Raw genomic sequence first — 14126 nt, forward strand, 5'->3', positions numbered from 1 at the left:
CATCAAAAACATATCCTGAAAGTGACACTTTTCCCACATAGCCTGAAATCTACACATACCCCATTAATGTTTGAATGACTGATTAAAAATCCTAAGGATATCCTTTAAACCAGGGGTGGGCAAACTACAGCCTGCAGGCCGGATCCGGATTAGTTTTACTGCAAACTGCTTTTCACTCTCCTTAGAGAACATTTACAATGTCAATGTCAAAACATCATGTTAAATAGACATGATAGGCCTACTATTAGTTATCTCCTGTGCAGCCCACTGGCCAATTTTCAAAACCTAATGTGCGCAGAAAGCTCAAGAACATGGGGAAATACTCATATACTGTTAACAGTTACCCAATAATAATAATAATAATAATAATAATAATAATAATAGTAACACATTTTATTTAAAGCGCCTTTCATGACACCCAAGGTCACTTCACAAACAAAAAAGTTGTTAAAATTATATTCATCTCATAATATGAAAATAAAAGTCAGTCAGTCAGTCAGTCCATAAGCCATCTTGGTTTCAGATGGCCCTTACTGTAATATTGCGCCCTCTCTCCCAGGGTGCTGAGGTTCACACTGGGGACTTGCAGTAGACCTGCTGAGGAGAATCTAAGTGAGCGGGCAGGGGTGTAAACTTCCAGGAGGTCAGTGAGGTAAGTGGGGGTATAATTGTGTAGAGCCTTGTATGCCAGGAGCTGGATTTTAAAACGTATTCTGTAGGCAACTGGAAGCCAGTGCAGTTGCATAAGCAATGGTGTTACATGGCTAGTGGATTTGGAGCCTATTATAATCCTAGCTGCAGAATTCTGAAAGAGTTCATGCAAGCTGGCACGAACTGCATCTTTTCAGCACCACTAGATGGTGACTGTGAGTCACAAAATAACTTGTAGAAACACAGGGCCTCTCCAAAACTAATCCCTACCTACTCCCCCTTGGTTATGGGGTTAACTCGGGTGGGAAGCACTCTCACAGCTAAATGAAGTTCCCTTCATTAGCGCGTAAGGTATAATACCGCATTCAGCTTTGGAACAAACTTCACTGTGCTGAGCGGAAACTGGTTCTGACGCAGCCTATGCATGGATTTGTTGTAGCCAACTCACACAGAACTCGACATGCAAGGGGGCATCGGTGTTCACTCAGCATTGAAGGGTTTATAACTCACTACCACTTAACAGTAATTGGTTTTGGATGGCTCTCAATATGGCAGACCCTTCCTAGACCACTATTAATATAGGCCTAGAGACGTCCAGATAAAGATTTCTGATGAATCGAGGGGTTATTTACACATAAGAACACACCATGTTATTCAAGCAAAGGGTAAAAGATGTAGTGAATCAGTATCATGTGTTGTGTTGCACTGTTAGGGCCCCTTTCTGCCACCGAATGAACAGGAGGCCTACAGTATGTCCCAGAGGAGGTCAGAAGTGAGAGCGACAGCTGAGACATTTAATGTACTCTATGCAGTGGGTTATAGACACTGATAGCACAAAGATCTTCTTACAGTAGGTTGTTGAATGTTTTTGGCCATTTCAATGTATGGAATTTCCATAATGCTTATAATGGAGTCAAACAGGTTTAAACAGGCTTAAGCAGGTATTCAGAATGACTTTTATATAGCTTTAATCCATTATTGCTTTTCTGAAAACATTCAACAAACAGTCAAAACTTCCACACCAGCACTGATAATGGAAAAACATTGTGTTTGCATTTGAAAGAAAATCCATGATCCATGAGGAGTGACCTACTGTATTCAGTGTTGACTGTTTTATGTTTTTTTTTTAATAAAATACAAGAAATGTACCTGTATTCCCCTAACTGATATTGTGTGATAAATGTTATGTTTTATGCCACTAAGCTAAAACTACAGGATATGGAATCAGTGGATATTTCACTTCACTAAACTAACTGACAGCACTGCATGAAACTTACATTCTAATCAAACTAGGTGAATCACGGAAACAATAACAACAGCCAAAGCAATTAGAAGTAATTTTAATGAAATGAGATTGGTTTGCAAATGAAAAAAAAAAACTCCTCAGACTATAAGGCCCATTATAAGTAATGGTTGTAGAAAACCCTGATGTCCTGTCTGGATCTTCGGTTTTGTGTCCCTCAGCTGCTGGTCTTGCTACTGTAACATATACAGTGCTGGCCAAAAGTATTGGCACCCATGCTAAAGTTGACTGAAAAGAGGAATATAAAATCATCTTTTGGAAATTGATCTTAATGCCTTAAGTGAAAAATGAGGAAATATCTAACCTTTAAGGACACCAATTTTCTTAGTGAATGAATAATGTATCATAAATAAATAAATGTTCTTCCTTAAAATACAGGGGTCATGTAGTATTGGCACCCCTATGTTAAATTCCCATAGAGACAGGCAGATTTTTATTTTTAAAGGCCAGTTATTTCATGGATCCAGAATACTGTGCATCCTGATAAAGTTACCTTGGCCTTTGGAATTAAAATAGCCCCACATCATCACATACCCTTCACCATACCTAGAGATTGGCATGGGTGTTATTTCAGTTAGCCTATTAGCTGGTTTGATTTGCATTGAGCTCAATGAACATCAAACCAGCTAACAGGGAATTTAACATAGGGGTGCCAATACTTATGACCCCTGTATTTTAAGGAAGAACATTTATTTATTTATGATACATTATTCATTCACTAAGAAAATTGGTGTCCTTAAAGGTTAGATATTTCCTCATTTTTCACTTAAGGCATTAAGATCAATTTCCAAAAGATGATTTTATATTCCTCTTTTCAGCCAACTTTAGCATGGGTGCCAATACTTTTGGCCAGCACTGTAAGACCAGTGGTGGAGAGAGTTGGTCTGGGACGGGAGTCCATGTACAACTCAAATGTGTTGACCTCTCAGTTTTAACACCATCAGGTGAAAGCAACGACAACAATAACAACAACAGCATGCGTCTTGGTGATGCACTATGATATAGCAACCTATGTGGAACTAGTCAAATATTGGCAAAATGGCATATATAGGATGACATTGAACCACCACTAGACTGTATTTTAATCTACTAAGCATTAAACAATGTCAGAAAATGACTGAGTAAAACTATAGCTGAGATGAGACAGTTGAAGAGAAGATTCATGCAGCTGACGACCTCGCAAAGTCCACCACTCGGCAACGCTATCCGGCTCCGTCGGGTCTTTGACGTTCTTCTTTCTTGCAGTTTCACACAGGCTTTACTAGTCAAGGTCACTGGTTGCTAGCTTGTTAGCAAAGTCCATGCAAAGCACTAGCCACTAAGTCAGCAGCTAGCTTAAACTTCTTTCTGTCTGTGTGTGCTGAGTCGTCCACTCAACCTGACATAAACTATCACCATTTACGCTTTGTATAAGAGTTCTGGTTGAACACTTACTAAATTGGTGCATTACATAAACAGTTCTCTATCCACAAACATGCTTCTCGACTCGTACTCTCTCGCGCTTTCTCCCAACTCCATTTCACGTTGTCTTCACGTTTCTCTCCCGCACCACTCACTTCCTTGTCCTTTGAACTTGAATGTGATTGGCTCATTCACAAAACTTTCAGAAATAAAATAAATTCACAAAACATTTGTGTAACTCTCTTTCTATTCTTACAGGCATTTTTAAAGCATTTTAACATATTATTAAACAACAAATATTTAACATTTTACATGCTATTTTCAGTAAACATGAACATTACCCAATATGCATTTCTCTTAATGAGCAAACTCATAACATCATTGCTGGTCAATGAATCTTAACTTTTTAACCTTACATACTATTTATTAACTATGAAATTATGTATTTAAATCTTATATTAATGTATACATTTTCAACAGGGTTACATTTATATACTACTGTACATTTCATGTCTGTTACACTTAGTTGGGTTTCGTAAGGTTTGTGGGGTCTTGTTAATTTGTTAATATTTGTATAACACCTTTGGAAAAACTTAATAAAAAATAAATAAATTGGAAACCGATTGCCTGGAAAAGACAAAAAAAATATATTGCATATTTCAGTAGATCATGGTTCATTTCCATATTTATACACAACTTTTCAGGAAACTTGCAATACAAATAACACTGACTTAATGTAAATAATCAGCTGGGGAAGCTTTGTTGGGATATCTACTGGTTAAGATACCCTTTTCACCTCTAATATATTCATATAGACATATAATTTGTATCATCATAGCTATCATAGACAAAAACAGTGTGATAAAACACAAAAAGCTACCCCAAATGCAATGCTATTACACATTTTCCAATTCTGGGGTGGTATACCTTGACAAACATGACTAACAGTATATGAGACTTGATAGACCAAAATTTGGGGGTCTGTCTTAAGGACTACAGGTACAGAGAAAACTCCAATCTAAAATCTTTAAGTGCGATTTAGGAGTAGCCTACTCCTAGTAGTAAGATAAAAGCCTTTGTGAATAGCCTACGACCCCAGTTATTCATCATCTTCCGTCCTTGTGTAGCGCACGCATTCTGAGACCTGTCACTCATCATCGTAAGGGAGGTGTTTGGAATCATGCCCGCGTTACAATCATCAGCCAATCAGCCAATCAAGGTGGTCACGCTTGCCCATTTACCCAAATTAATGGTCGAATATTACTGATGATCATTGTTATTTAAGAACATGCAGTGTGCGTAGGGTACCAAAAACATCTTGCTCGTAAAAAAGCATCATAACGCACTCATTCATTCATTCAACCTTTATTTATTCTCGGAGGGTCATTGAGGGAAGCCCTCATTTTCAATGAAGCCGAAATTACAGAAGCGAAGCAAAGCGCTCCACAAACAAGACAACATTCGAGGCCTTCTGTTGAAGAATTTTATATAAAGCCTGCGCTGACCGTAATCCTCCTGCCCCTGATAGGCCTACCACAGCTGTGGATAGTGTGGAATGTTCAAGTAATAACACAATCCAATGTGTGTCTCAATTGTCCCCCGTTGACCACCTCACACATTTCTCTAGATTTTGCAACGAACTTACATGACACAATGCCATAAAATATGCCAGTTTTAGGACACAGAATAATGTTTGTAAATGATACCAGGTAGGCCAGGTATTGTCGAAGGTGCATGGTGAAGTGAAATTCTTACTTTGGAAAACAAACATTTGCCGATATCATCGCCGATCATCAGAATATTGCAACAGATTATGTGTTCTGGACTGTAGGTAGCCTAACTTGTTAAGCCAGTGGTTCTCAAACTTTTATTTCATTCCCCACTTTGATCAAGGGGCATGACTGATGATAGTGGAGATAACGTGTTATCCCGAGGCTTTTGCAAGTCAGCATCTTCGACGGTAGTCTATTAAAAATATAAGTTTTCGATGTCCCAAACGGAGAGCCATACTTTATTGTTTTTAACGATCTCTATGCTACTCACAAAAATGTAGGCATGGGGACATGATGAAGTAGGTTATCCAACTGTCGTGTGTTAAATTATTGTGATTACGAGCCAGTGGTTTTCAAACATTATGCGTGACTCGGACATCTAACTAAATGCAACAAGCTCATATCGTCCTCGCATTCGCAAAATGAGGACCAGTGTTTTGTCAAATTGCAAATAGCTATTCGTTTTAACTATTTTTTTTATGATAGTAGCCTATACAAAAAGCACTTCATACTATCTTAATCTTGGAATATGGGGAGGGAAATGGCGCGTCTGCAGTCAGCCAAATATGAATGTAATTCTGCGGCATAAAGCAGATGTAATTGTTTATTGTACAGAAAAATAAAAATGACATGTCAAGCAGTCAATTGACTACATTGCAGTCAAGAAGTAGGGCAAATTAATTTACGAAACCAAAACGTGGGTCATAGATGTCTAAGCCTCTATTGCGTAGCCTGTTAAAAACGTCGCCAGATAGTATTAAATCGGCAACAACATTGTTTTCTGCAGAAGCCTACCCAAGGCTACAGATTAATTCTGAACAGTTATTTCTCTACTGGCTCAATTATCACACCACTGTTTTGATTTGCGTAGTTGCGTTAACCCCAACACTGACAATAATGTAGACAGCAAATTTCGATTTCGATTTTCGTGTAGTCAAGCCTTAAGCCATACTCAAGTAGCCTAAATCGAGGTAATGTTTAATTATGCATGATTTATTTTGTTATTGAATTCGTAGGCTGGGATTACTCTCGGCAACAATTATGTAGCCTAAGGGACGGCAGGCAGAGCGATGTACAGTGGCAGAGCACGCAAAGTGGCTGAAAGTGGTACTAAAGCTTCACGCAGCTTCACGCCGCGTAATGCGCGAATTAAGTGGTCATTTGAAAGCGATGCCCACTGTAGGCTATTTTTTATTCAACATGATTGACCTACAAATTAATACAATCTTAGAGTAACTTGTTAGCCTAAGGGACCTATCTTATTCCCGGTGCATCATGGCACAAAGCGCAACGCAAATCTTGTTCCTATCTTACACCCAAGGCATTTTCGCGCTGGAGTTTACCAGTTGTCACTTGACAACTGATCGCTATTTTAATGGCACTAAAAATGATAATGCCACTGATCAAGAAAAGCCTAGTCTAAAGTCAAAGGCACATGTAAGGCACAGCTATTTGAAGCTGCACTGTCTTGAAATGTAAGCAGCCCCAATGAGTCCAAGGTAATGACTTGTCTGCTTGGATGAATATCATTAAATATTATTGGGATAAGTGTTCAGGCTGATAGTGAAAGTAGATAACGTTTTGTCGTTGCCTATGAGAACGCGGTGAAGCATGTAGGCTATAGTCTACTATAGTCAAACACACATTTTAGTAAAGCAAAGTTTAGTGGAATCATCACTCGTCAAAATACTGACACACTGTTTGATGTTGCGCTCATTGCTCTTAAAGGGAATGACAGGTGTCAGGCATCTGGCGAACCAATCATGCCACCAAGATAGCAATTTTGTCCTGGACACGCCCTAAATGTGCTTAAACCATTCAGATTGTCAAGATAGGGCCCTAAATGTTCACAGACCATTAAAATGACTGATGATGAGTGTAATTCACTAGGGCAGCAGGATTTCTTAACGAGTACAATGTCAAAATTGGCTCTGAAATCTATTTCAAAATGCTACAGATTCTCCTTTATGTAGACTAAAATTTACTTTCTAGAATTATGATAAATTACTTCTGGGTGATTATACTTCTGCAGTTCTTTACAAAATGACTTAATCCAAAAAATGGAAAATAAACATAATTTTTATTTGTGTGGGCGGAAAAAAAAAACCTCATATATAGATGCAACTTAGCACTACATACCATCATCAGGAAGGAAGGTGCAGAAAAGGAAAAATGTGGTTTTCTGCACCGACAATTGACTGTGTCTCAAATTGCGTACTTCTGCACTTACAATACCTAATTTGAGTGCATGAGGGTGTTCACACTGAAAATTCCAACGACACGAAGGACGCTGCAAGTCCCCTGATGGTGCACTCATAACGGTCAAAAAGCTGAGTGTGCAACACTGGACACTTTTCGCCCTCAACGGATGCCATCTTGGCCAAAGGGGAGGGAGCGTTTTCAAACACGTGGTAATCGTGGTTGAGAAAGCTGAAGCAGCAGCAGTGAAAAACAGACTTTACAGAGGTACAAGCAACTTATAACATAAACGGTTCATGTTTTGACACAGTATGACCATGTCACTGTCGAATTGAGGACACCAATAAAGTTATATTTATATGTTGCGATCGTCATTTCCGCAAAGTGCATGGAGTTAGTGTTTGATATGAGACAATACTGTTCTGTTAAAATCTGCGCACTCCGCCAGTAAGCACACAGTGCACATAGGGTGCTACACGAAAGTACAGCAATTGAGACAGACTCATTATGTTTGTGTAATCATATACTCTCTATGCTGGTGAAAAAGATAGATAGATAGATAGATAGATAGATACTTTATTATCTCCTTGGGGAAATTTGTCTTGGACTTCTCAGAAATTCTGACCCAATACAGACACACAGACATAGACATAAAAGGCTAATAACAGACAGTGTAAATAAATAAGTGAATGAATAAATAGATTAAAAAAAAAAAAAAACTCTTGCTGAACCTGATGGCTGAAGGCGCTTATTTGCGTTGTTTGTTAAGGAGTGTTATTGATATGGGGATAAAGGAGTTTCTAAATCTATTCAGTCTACAGTGGGGGACTCTGAAACGCCTGCCTGATGGCAGCAACTCATATTGTGCATGCAGGACATGAGTGGGATCAGAAAGAATTATGTCTGCTTGCTTTAACACACATTGATCGAAAATAAACTGAGGGTTGTTATACTGTTTCAGACCAATGACTTTCATGGCTGTGTGGACTAGATAGTTTAGCTTTGATTTTATTGCAACAGAAAGGTTCCCAAACCAAGTGGTTATGCCATATCTAATAATACTTTCCAAAACTGCCTGATAGAACAATATCATAATTTTTTGGTCAACTCCATACAAACGCAACCGCCGCAGGAAGTGGAGTCTTTGATGCAGGCGGGAACATAACAAGTCAACGTGAGTGTTCCATGTTAGGGAGCTATCTATATAAACACCAAGATATTTGTATGATTGTACCTGTTTGATTGGTTGCTGGTGTATAGTTACTGGGTTGTGATTGCCGACTGACTTTGGGTCAAAAATGATTTCCTCAGTCTTTTTAACATTTAGAATAAGGTGGTTGGAATCACACCAATCAACAAACTGCCTTACTTCTGAATGATAGATGAATGATAGATGTCCAGGTCATCATTCTGTTGAAGTAAGCACAGAATTGTTGAGTCGTCTGAGTATTTAAAGATATAGTTCCCAGGGAGCTTAGATGAAGTGTACAGAGTAAAAAGGACTGGTGAACTCACACATCCTTGTGGTGCCCCAGTACTAATAACTTTAATTTGGGATAGAGTGGAGTTTACCCTGACCTGCTGTGTCCTGCTAGTCAGGAAAGAATGAAACCACAGTATAAGTGATGGATTAACGTCCAACACTTTCAGTTTCTGAATTAATAGGTAGGGCTGGAGAGTATTGAAAGCAGAACTGAAATCAATAAAAAGTAATCGGGCATAGGATGACTTGTCTTCAAGGTGTTTCCAACAAATCCGACCCACTGCCTAATGTGAGTTTGACACCCCTGTACTAGAGTAAAGCAAAGAAAGTTTGAAAAGAGATCATTTGTAGTTTATTTTATGTAGATATTTTAAAATGGCCAGGATTGTTGGACTAATTGTTTCACCTTAATTAGTAATACAGATGTATTTGATCTTTTATTCAGTCATCCAGCCTATGGAGAAAAGTAGTCACTCTACAGTTTGGTATCACTGTGTGAACTTAGAAAGAGTTACCTGAAGTGATCAGAAAGGAAATTGTAGACAAGCATGTTAAAGGTAAAAGCTATCAGATCATCTCCAAATATCTCGTGGCTAATTTCCATTAAGGACTGGGGCTGGCCCAAGGCTTATCCCCAGGCTTAAACACCGATGTATAGCCTTGGTGTTCTGTTTCCATACTTTACCCCATAGTGGAAATGGGCCATTGGTGTTCTAGTGCATACAGTTGCACATATGATTAACAAGTTTAAGGTGCAGAACTGTAGCCAACTTTGCAGGTTGTGGCTGCAAGACGGATATTGACTGAATAGAAGGATAGTGCAAACTGGCAGATAAAGAGCCAAAAAAAATGTTTAACTTTTCAGAGAACAGTGCACACCTTGGAGGATTCCATTGTTCAGTGAGAAACATTAAATAAGAATTAGAACTAGAATTGACTTAATGCATATTGTTAAGTCACAGTCTTAGCAAAAAAGAACATCATGCCTATTTGGAAAAATGGAGGATATGTTTTAGTACTGCTTTGCTGCATCTGGCCTATCTGTGTAGCACAAAGGGAATTCTCAAGACTAGAGAGTATCCTGGAGCGAAACATACAGCCCAGTGTCAGAAAGCTAAGTCTTGGCAGAATAATGACCAAAAGCTAAAAGCACCGAAGAATGGTTAAAGGAACACGCTAACATTGGGATATCATGTTTCATGTCTGTTAAACTTTGTTTGGAGCTATAATTGGTTCAGCTACAAAAAATAATAGATATTCTTAAGAGCGCATCACAACAGGACATTCCACTAAGCAGTGGTATAAGTAAGAGCGAAAGGACAACGTGGTGTTTGGGTATCAGAAAAATTATTTTTCAGTTGGTAATGCGGCCACGATGTGTACCGGAATGGCCGTTACACCTTAGAGTGTTTATGCATATAGTGTTTATGAATATTTATGCAACCACTTTTTCTACATTTGAAATTAACATTACTTTGTAGAAGTCTGCTTTCACTTTGACATTAATAAAATTCTTGTAAATTCTTGTCCAAAAAGCCTAATTATATTGATCATGATTCAATTTATTAAGGCAATAAAAGGGAAAAATACCAAGGGACTGAATACTTTAATACTGCACTGTAGGCTACATGCCCTGGATGGCAAGTGGGAATATATCTCCATCTGCATGAAGTTTACAGTTTTTTCTGAATGCTTACAGTTTTTTCTGAATGCTTAAACACATTTTTTGTAACTATGGCTTTTTTTGCAAAACTCTACACACAAATGGCAAAACCACTCACTGAGTTCGCAAAACTAAAAGCACAAACACTGCTTTGCACTCAGTTTGCAATTTTGTAACACACACTTTGCACAACTGTAGGCACAATGGCTATTATTTACACTATTTTGCCAACTCTCTGGCACACTTTCTCATGTGAAAACTTTTTTAGATAATTAGTTCACTTTGCAATCAGCCTAAGCACTATAAATAAGCCACAGGTAATGTACAATGGGTACAATGGAGTGAGCAGGAAGAGTGAGAAGAGAAAAAAACAGACAAAAAAACAGTCTACATGTGGGGATATTGTCATGTCAGGCCTGGATACGGCATTCCAGAATATATTTTTCCCGGTGCCTTGGACTAAGACATTGCATGTGATGTAGACAGAATTTTGAGAGAGACAACCCGATGTAGACTGATTTGTTTTGTCTCAGTGAAATGCTATTTTGTGTTTTGACTTGGAAAAACACACTTGTGTTTGTTTTGATGTGTGTAAATAAACACTAATACTTGAAGTTGGGATCCCTGTATGTTTACAGAACTATGACAAAAGTATGACCTCAAACTGACATAGTCTACCTTGTGCACAGAGAAAGCAAAAGCCAGATGTGTTTTTTATTCATACCATCAGTGTGTTGTTGGCACATTGTGTGCTTACTATTGTGATGGCTTGTGTTTACTGTTAGATACGAAAACACAATTTTTACGAAGGTGTGAAGAGTTAAGCAAGGTGTGTTAGCTCTTGCAAGAGAACTACAATGTTTTGCTGATTGGGTGAGAGGTTTTGCCATTTGTGTGTAGAGTTTTGCAAAAAAAGCCATAGTTACAAAAAATGTGCTTAAGCAATCAGAAAAAACTGTAAACACAACTGTGATTCTTATAGCACAATTTCTAAAACTATTAATACTTATAGCAAAACCACTCACTGAGTGGTTGGCAAAACTAAAAGCACAAACCCTGCTTTGCACTCAGTTTGCAATTTTGTAACACACACTTTGCACAACTGTAGGCACAATGGCTATTATTTACACTATTTTGCCAACTCTCTGGCACACTTTCTCATGTGAAAACTGTTTTAGATAATTAGTTCACTTTGCAATCAGCCTAAGCACTATAAATAAGCCACAGGTAATGTACAATGGGTACAATGGAGTGAGCAGGAAGAGTGAGAAGAGAAAGAAATAACCCTTTTACAGACAAAAAAACAGTCTACATGTGGGGATATTGTCATGTCAGGCCTGGATACGTCATTCCAGAATATATTTTCCCTGGTGCCTTGGACTAGGACATTGCATGTGATGTAGACGATGTAGACTGATTTGTTTTGTCTCAGTGAAATTGCTATTTTGTGTTTTGACTTGGAAAAACACACTTGTGTTTGTTTTGATGTGTGTAAATAAATACCAATACTTGAAGTTTGGATCCCTATATGTTTACAGAACTATGACAATATGACCTCAAACTGACATAGTCTACCTTGTGCACAGAGAAAGCAAAAGCCAGATGTGTTTTTTATTCATACCATCAGTGTGTAGTTGGCACATTGTGTGCTTATTATCGTGATGGCTTGTGTTTACTGTTTGATACGAAAACAGCATTTTTACAAAGGTGTGAAGAGTTAAGCAAGGTGTGTTAGCTTTTGCAAGAGAACTACAATGTTTTGCTGATTGGGTGAGAGGTTTTGCCATTTGTGTGTAGAGTTTTGCAAAAAAAGCCATAGTTACAAAAAATGTGCTTAAGCAATCAGAAAAAACTGTAGTAAACTGGCATAGTGTACTTTATTGTCCATACTTGAGTGATACCATTTGCAACCATAAGGTGACAGTAAAGGCAAGATATCATTAAAGATGCTGTCAGCAATCGTACACGATTTCAAGCCCTTAACATTTTTTGTCAGATTTTACAATCATCTCCTCACAACCTGCTACCTGCCCATTCTACTGCCTGTTCCCGTTACTCATCCGGTCTGAGGGTGCACTGGCTCACTGGCTCAATGGCTTGAATCTGCTAAATAAAGCTTAATTCATTCATTCATTCATTCATTCATTCCTGCGCAATTGATGACTGCAACTTTAATCCCAGTGAAGAGGCAGCAACCATTGTGTAGTTCACATACTGTCAAAACCAAATATTATTGTTCCAACAAAGACTGCAGCAATGTAGAGCAACATCTTCCTCAAAACTATGCTGAGAAAAAATATCTATACTCACCGATAAATACATAATATTCCACAGCTGATGAGAATGATGAATATTCCTACTGAGGTAACAATTATTATGTACAGTAGATGTGTTGCTGTGGTGGGAGGTTGTCATCTGTTAGGTAAAAAGAAGTATTGAATGTTGTGGTCATGTGTTACAGTTTAACAAAGTGTTGAAAGCACAATATATATAATATGAAAGAAAATACCTGGATAAACGGTCAGGTTCCATGTTTGTGTTTTAAATGGTTCTTCCACAGTTATTATACGACATGTGTATATTCCCTCATCAGACTCCTGCACATTTGATATAAGTAGCATTGTTGGAGTGGCAGGATCAATGCTCATCCTGTCTGAGGTGAAGTTTGTTTTTGTTTCTGGTATTTGTGGACTATATGCAAAAATCAGGGTTTCCTCCTTTTTCCATCTGATAATACTTAGGTTACCAGATGTATTACAGAGAAGGGAAATATTTTTTCCTTGAGGTTCTATGAGGTGTATTGCCATACTTCTACCTGTACCTAAAACAGAAGACAGAAAAGTTCATGACGTTTAACTTTTTAATTGTGTGTTAAATTGTGTCAGTACGATGCTAAGTGACCAGACTAAAGTATTGTCATTAAAGCATGATGGTTTTACCTCTGCAGCTGAGCAAAGCTAAGCAGAATCCCACACCAAGAAGCCCAGTAGATACCCTTGCCATACCGATACGTCCAGCGCTGTGAGTGAGAGTGGCCGCCTGTGAAGTCAACCAGTCCAACTACACAGGTCTCTGAGGAACTGCACTCAGTGAGAGTGAGAGGAAGTGGTGGTTGTCTGAACATGAGAGACTATAGTCAGAAGTCTGCTTTTTAAGTCTTCGGGGTGGGAGAAGATTGCATGATAAGAAAATCATACCACAAATTGTTTATCATGATTTATAATGAAAATACTTCTTTGATGTGTCATGGATGAGATTCACTATACTTTATTTTTACAATTCAGTATAAAATGCATAAAACACATCATTTATAGTTAATGTGTTAAAATACATTTGCAAAGACATTGTGTTAAAATACATTTGCAAAGACATTTTTACATGCAAAGACCTTTGAAAGTATGTCCTTCACAAATCATTTGCTGCAATGTACAACCACAGAAATCCTTTAAACACATGTAGATTTTTACATTTACTTTACAGTAAAACAAAAAAACCATTTCATCGTTCAGAACAGTCAGATTAGGAGCAAAATTATATTAATCGGATGAGTTTTGACCGTTGTTTGCCTCAGCAATGAAATGGTTTATAATGTGTGGCTATGGATATGCATAGAACATGGATAAGCTAGAACCAAAATAAATAGCTATTTTCATA

General features: G+C 38.0%; 1 protein-coding gene across 3 annotated transcripts in view; it reads right to left on the reverse strand.

The window, feature by feature from the left end:
• The window catches only part of LOC121693264, a 25153-nt gene extending 11527 nt beyond the window's left edge, over positions 1 to 13626 (reverse strand). Inside the window, exons 1-4 of one of the 3 annotated variants that reach the window (XR_006025443.1) lie at positions 13412 to 13616; positions 12982 to 13293; positions 12783 to 12887; positions 1977 to 2130 (exon numbers count right to left, since the gene is read on the reverse strand). The gene's annotated coding sequence lies outside the window, so the exon portion shown is untranslated. Of the gene's footprint in view, positions 1 to 1976; positions 2131 to 12782; positions 12888 to 12981; positions 13294 to 13411 lie in introns of those variants that run through there. The other 2 variants (XR_006025445.1, XR_006025442.1) reach the window with 2 other exon arrangements.
• Positions 13627 to 14126: the final 500 nt, after the last annotated feature.

This window comes from Alosa sapidissima, chromosome 2 (genome assembly GCF_018492685.1).
Source record: "Alosa sapidissima isolate fAloSap1 chromosome 2, fAloSap1.pri, whole genome shotgun sequence".
NCBI lineage: Eukaryota > Metazoa > Chordata > Actinopteri > Clupeiformes > Clupeidae > Alosa > Alosa sapidissima.